The sequence below is a fragment of the Centrocercus urophasianus genome, unplaced genomic scaffold (assembly GCF_019232065.1).
Source record: "Centrocercus urophasianus isolate 14NV4802_14NV808 unplaced genomic scaffold, USGS_Curo_1.0 seq_23, whole genome shotgun sequence".
Classification (NCBI taxonomy): Eukaryota; Metazoa; Chordata; class Aves; order Galliformes; family Phasianidae; genus Centrocercus; species Centrocercus urophasianus.
Window position 1 is genome coordinate 16,809,817 of NW_024884789.1, and position 6,161 is coordinate 16,815,977.

The window sequence follows — 6,161 nt, forward strand, 5'->3', positions numbered from 1 at the left end:
AGCTTGCAGGGATTGAGTGGGTTGATTGTTTTATTTTTCTTTAGGGGAAAGATGACTCTCCTAGAACAGGTTTTGGATGGGGAGTGAGAATTATGGTCCTGCAAGTTAGTGTGTTTTTAACAAAATGACAACAGCCCACTGACACTGAAGAAAAAACTAACACTGGGAAGGGAAAAGTACTTTTCTTCAAAGTGTTTGTTAGCAATTACCTACTTTCAAGGGCCTACTCCTGTTTTGGCAGAGAGAAGCTCAAGGTCACAGTTACCCTCAGATTTGTGTAGTGCTGGATGACACACAGTGCCAACTGGATCTGTTTCTGGGACGGACAGGTAATCATATTTCTGTCCAATTAGCCAGCATATGTGGTGGTGCTCTTCCTGTCCTTCCACCAGCTGCTGGAGGACAGATGACACCTAACCTGGCACAGAGCTGCTTGGTGCAAAGTTAAGAGCAAATTTACAGCCTGCCGCTGCTGCGTGTCACACAGCTGCAGCAATTTCTGTCTGGCACACGGTTCAAAAGCCAGATTTACTGTATTTTGACCCAAGGCATAAACTAAAGACTAGAGTACATCCTTGCTTTAGAGATAAAACTCTAATAGGAATCATTCAGGGCTTCCAGCTATCTTTTAGCAGAACCAGGAGAAATTTGACTTGTTATAACTGAAATTTACAAGGGAAAAAACAAAATCCTCCAAAATCAGCAGGCAAACAGAACTGGGCTTAGAATGTAACAATTAGCTGAGAATTAGAAATTTCCACATAGCTTATTGGTGATGAAGAGTGTACAGAGATATCAGGAGTGAGGTGGGGGGTGAGGGAACAAATATCCTAGGGTTTGTTTTGTTTTTTAAATCAGAAGGAATTTTACGTATCAGATCTGGAAGAGCCCACTAACGTTCAGATTTAAAAACAGAAAACAGTAGTTTTATAAAACATCTAGTCCCAGCTTTGCTGTTTGCAGACGTGAGGTACTAATCACAATCTAAAGAGCACGGGGGAGTTGGGGGAAGCTTAGTACATCCCTTTCCACTTTGCAAGGGCAGAAATACTCAACAGCTGCATCTGAGACAGAATTGTTCGAAATTTTAAGCTGTAAACAGTCTGTGTAGGAGCTTCTTGGGAAAGTGATGAACTTTAACCTTCCTGGATAAAAACGTTCAAGTAAGTGTGAAAGGGAAAGCTTTCAATGCACTGATAGAAATGAGAAACGCTTTGTCTTTAGAGAAGGGCTGCACAGCCCTCCCTGTGTCTGAACCATTGTGAGGAAGGGAGACATGAGTGACAGTGACTTTGTTCCACTAAGTGGCATCTAAAGGTCTTACTAAGGTCACTGCTCAATTCAGGGATTCAAAACCAGAGATGCCACATTCTAGAGGTAGAGGGGAACTTGAGAAACACATCCTCCCTGCTCTGCAGGATCCTGTACCAATTTTTTGTTAAAAACAAACAAACAAACAAAAAAACAGAATACAAAATACAGATCATTTATCAGCATAGGACCTAAATTTATCTTTGCTCTGCATTCTGTATCCTCAATGCACTATCACATGACGCCAACACCTTTGTTCACCACCCATGTGTACCAACATTGCCAGGTTAAAACAGTGGCTTTCATGCTTTTAAAATGGATGTTTTATTCCAAGTGTAAGAGTACAATAAGCATAGTGCTGGACTCTTAGCAACAAGCACTATTCCCAGGAATGGAGAATTTTCCAAACCCTGGAAGCACTTGTCGGGAACAACACTGCCCAATTCTTCTGTAGAACCTCCTAGGAAACAGTCATGCCTATATCCTGTTTGCTGGAGGCCTGGTACAGATGTACACGGGGCAACACTTACTAAAGATGGCTTACCTTTCTCTTGCAACTGACAGCATTGATGACTATCCCTCTACACTCAATTCACTAGCAGCCCATTCAGTATGGAGCATTACATAATATCTTACTGAAGTTTTGTTTAGGTGTGAGAAACATTTCAGACTTGCTTGAAACGAGTTTTTCAGATGATTCCTGCTTTTGCATGCAAGGAATCACAGAAGCTCCTAAGCACCTCAAACACCTTAAGCACTTGATTTACATCAAGGAAATTAGTCACGGTCTGATGCTAGCAAAGATCTGACAGCAGTTCATCCTGGAAAAAACTGAAGTTCATCTATGGAATGAGGCAAAGGCCCATTTGGGCTGCTGCCCAAAGCACTACACAACCAAGATGAAAGCAAAGCTGTCTCCAAAGCCTCGAGGGGCATAGATCTGGGACCCCATGCTGCTATGGCTCATTCTAGTGACAAGCAGCCCAGGATTAAGCCTTACTTTTGAGCAGTAAGAGACACGCTGCACAGAAGAACATGTTGCAGGGTTACTTTGGCTTTTTTTTTTTTTTTCCCCTTGCGCATAGACCTTTCACCAGGATGTAGGAGAGAAGGGCAAAGTTTGTACCTGCTGATTCAATCCAGTTCCAGAGGGAACTGGATCAGCAAGGAATAGATTAGCAAGATGAATTTTTGAAAGGGGATTTGGAATTCTAAGTCAGCTTATTATGTATATGTATAAGGGCACTTGCTCCACTCAGAGTGGCAGCAAAGTGCAAATGTTAAAAAGAGAATTTGGAGGTTCAAGTAGCAGACTGCTAAACAGCATTCATGCAAGTATGCACATATGCTACGGGACACAGTGCATGGGAAAACCCAAGACCTACCACACTCAGAGACTGCCATTGCATCTCAGAGAGGTTTATCTCAGACCTAAGATTCAGCCAGTTACAAGGTCCACTATTTCTGTCCTGCAGAATCCACCACTACAACTGTTACCACATCTAGTGTCTCAAGTACCATCTAAAATACCAACTACAAAAAATTAAAGCTGAAAAGCTGTCATCTTCCTGCTACCAAGACAGTCATTTTACTAGCTTTACTGAACTGCACCCAGACTATTTCCCTGCTTAATAAAACAAATCCATACCTGACCACACCAGACTATAGTTTGAATGCAGCTCATTCTCATGAGCCTTATATTACAGCAGTAATTAGTAAGTGAAGCACGGGACTTGCATTACAGTTCACGTCACAGTCACTCAAACAGCAGCAAGAGAAAATATCCATTTTTAAGCATGTGTTAAAAAGCCTTGGATCAGGTGAGGTTCACCACTGTGGGCAATCTGCATGCTTGCATGCTCCACAGAGCATGTACGTATTCAATCATTCCTCAAATAATTCCTTGTGCAGTCTGCACAGAGACCTCATTGCCTCTTCAGCAGAGAGCACCTGATCCAGTTGGTTTGGATGAGTGACCATTCCAGTGTGCAGCTAGGGTGAAGAAAACATATTGCTATTTGGAATCAAAAATTGAAGTCCCATCAAGCAATACAGATATATCCACCCTCCTTAACAACAAGACAAACCTTTTGCTCTCTGAATCAATATGACTAGCATTAGTAGCTTCACTGGCTGAAGTAGCATTAATAGTAGATGCTGAAAAGTGGCTAGACTTCATAAATAATATTACCAGTATTTGACAGTGCAATGAATCATGAAAATGTAACTCATGCACTAAAGTGTAATCAGTCTCAGTCCTACAGAGCTTCTATCAAGTCTATCAACAGGGTACCGAAAGTCATTTATTGGTTCTGCATTTCCTGTGCTGTAATATCTCACTGTTACAGATTTGATTTCTGTTACACACAGTGCTACAGATAAGTTGTGGCAGATAAAGGGGTAGGGACATCCTACACATTCTGTACTCAAAAACACAAGGCCTGCTCCAATGGTAACAGTGAATGTTAGTGGTACAGCAGTAGGGGCTGAACCTTCCCTCAGAATTCCATTACCTTTGCCTTTGGTTGTTGGGGGACAGACAGCAGCAGAGGGGCACTGACAAAATGGCGTCTGACACAAATGTGGATAAAGCAAAGGGGTGAAGTGAATTCCTCCACAGGGAGAAAATGGCACCCACTGACACCCACTGGTGCTTGCTGACCATTTATGAAGACCAAACAGTGGATGTGAGTGCAGCGAGGCAGTGAGCGGTGCATTTCAGCAGTGCTGGCAGTGGGTCACCTATGCTGATGGCAGATTTTTACCAGCACAGCATGCAGGCTACTGTTCATCACATGCAAAAATGCACAACCAAGGGTAGCAATGACATTGAAAAATAGTACTTTGTAGTTGAGAATTTGCTCTATCAAATAATGTTATTGTGCTGTGTAGCTGTTGTCATCTCCATGGAAATAAATAGAAGGAATTACTTTCTGGAGCAATCTATATAATGAAGTACACAGAAGAAAGATCTTGAGAGCAGTCAATACAACTACATCTAAAAGTTAAGTGTGACACGTACAGCTACCAGATAATCCAGAGGGATGGCTAGAATGCTGAACTTCAAAAATACTAAAACATATTGATGCTGTGTCTGGAAGATGAAAAGAAAAAGATGATCAGTGATAGTAAAATTGAAGGAGAGAAACTAAAAATTCATGTTTAAAATACTAACAAGAATGGTGCTCGTACTTCAGTTTCAAGTATGTAAGCTAGCTAGGGCATGCAGGAAAAGGATAAGTGAAAACAATACAGAATCACAGAGCAGACCAGAGATACTGGGCCACTCAAATGAAGACGTGGCTTGTCTCCAACAGAACCTGCACCACAAACTATAACAATATTGAGGAAACCAAACTAGCTGGAATTGGAAGCAGTGGCCCACCCCTGGTGGTGTTAATTAAGTACAGAATCATAGAATGGCCTGGGTTGAAAAAGACCTCAAAGATCATCTAAGACTAATTTATGGCATTTTTCTCAGTAATATGAAGTAGCCCTTACAGAACTGGTATGCTACCATGGCTCAGTAGCCTTTGGTACTTGTTTTAAACTAGCTAGTGTAGTTAACACTGCAGACTGCTGTCCTGAGCTAAACAGGATTCAACAGAAACAACTAGAAAAATTACCCACTGAATCTTCTAGAAGGAAAAGCTGCTATTCCACGTCGCTCACACAAGTTTTTACTTTTTGCTTGGATGGGCAAGGAGCTGTTTCGCCTTTTGTGCTGTTCATTAAGACAATAAAAACAATACTGCAAAACACTGCCTTGAACACTGACAGTAGCCTGAGTTTCATTATGTTGTAACTTCATTTGAAGAGTCACAAAACAAGAAAAGCCTGTACTGTGAGAAAAACTATTTAGCAGAGTATTACTTGACAGATTGGCTTATGTTACTGAGACCTTCCTACTGTTCTTTAATAGTAAGGTAGTTTTTCTCAACAGTGAAAAAAGCACTTAATATCTCATTGCAGTGTGGATCGTCAGTCAGGTGAAGAAAACACTGGGATTCAAACCTTGCATAGGCTGTTGAGCAACGAGTGAAGCAGAAAAGGCATACCACTGCACCAACTTGCTGAAACTCTCTAATAGCACTCCTTTTCCCACAGGACAGAAATGTAGCTTGTCATTTTTTGCAGCACATGAATAGTTTGCTAAGAGCAGAGTTTTAATAAGAGTAGCAGACACCATGGATTCAACATAGGTAAGAACTCAGCCAGAAGACAAGCAATTCAAGAAACTTTTCTCAGATACATTCCTGACACCAGCAACAAGTAGCCCAGTGTATCAAGAGACATTTCAGTATCAGTTTAACATATTCAAAAAGAGCAGTTTCTCTCTCTGTATATGCACACCCAAACAGTGTTTTTCTTCCACAAAGTTAATTGCCAAACAAGCTGCAATTACTATTGCAATAGGTATACAGAACAGTACTTCCATGAATAACTGCAACACACACCTGAGCTTTTTGTCTAAAATGCACAGGAACAGCAACTCCTTAGCAAGAAGAACAAGTACTTCTATTGCTGACAGCTTTTAATGGGACACCTATGCAGGAACTAAAGCTGGATAAACCTCACCTTTGCTTTCAGTCTTTAATATTGAAGTCCTTCAGTACAGGACTCAGGATTAAGTTTTTCTTTAGGGTTATACATGGACCAAAGTTAGAGTTTCAGAAGCCTGCCAGATCAGTTTGCAGTCCTGGAGTTGTAAGCAAAATGGATTTATTGCCAATCCAAAACTTGTAACAGTATGGTTATATTTAACAGTAATTGAGCTGAAATATACCAGTTACAAATACTTGACCTCTCTGGCTTTTAATTACCTTCAGAATTCAGCAAGTCTACACCAG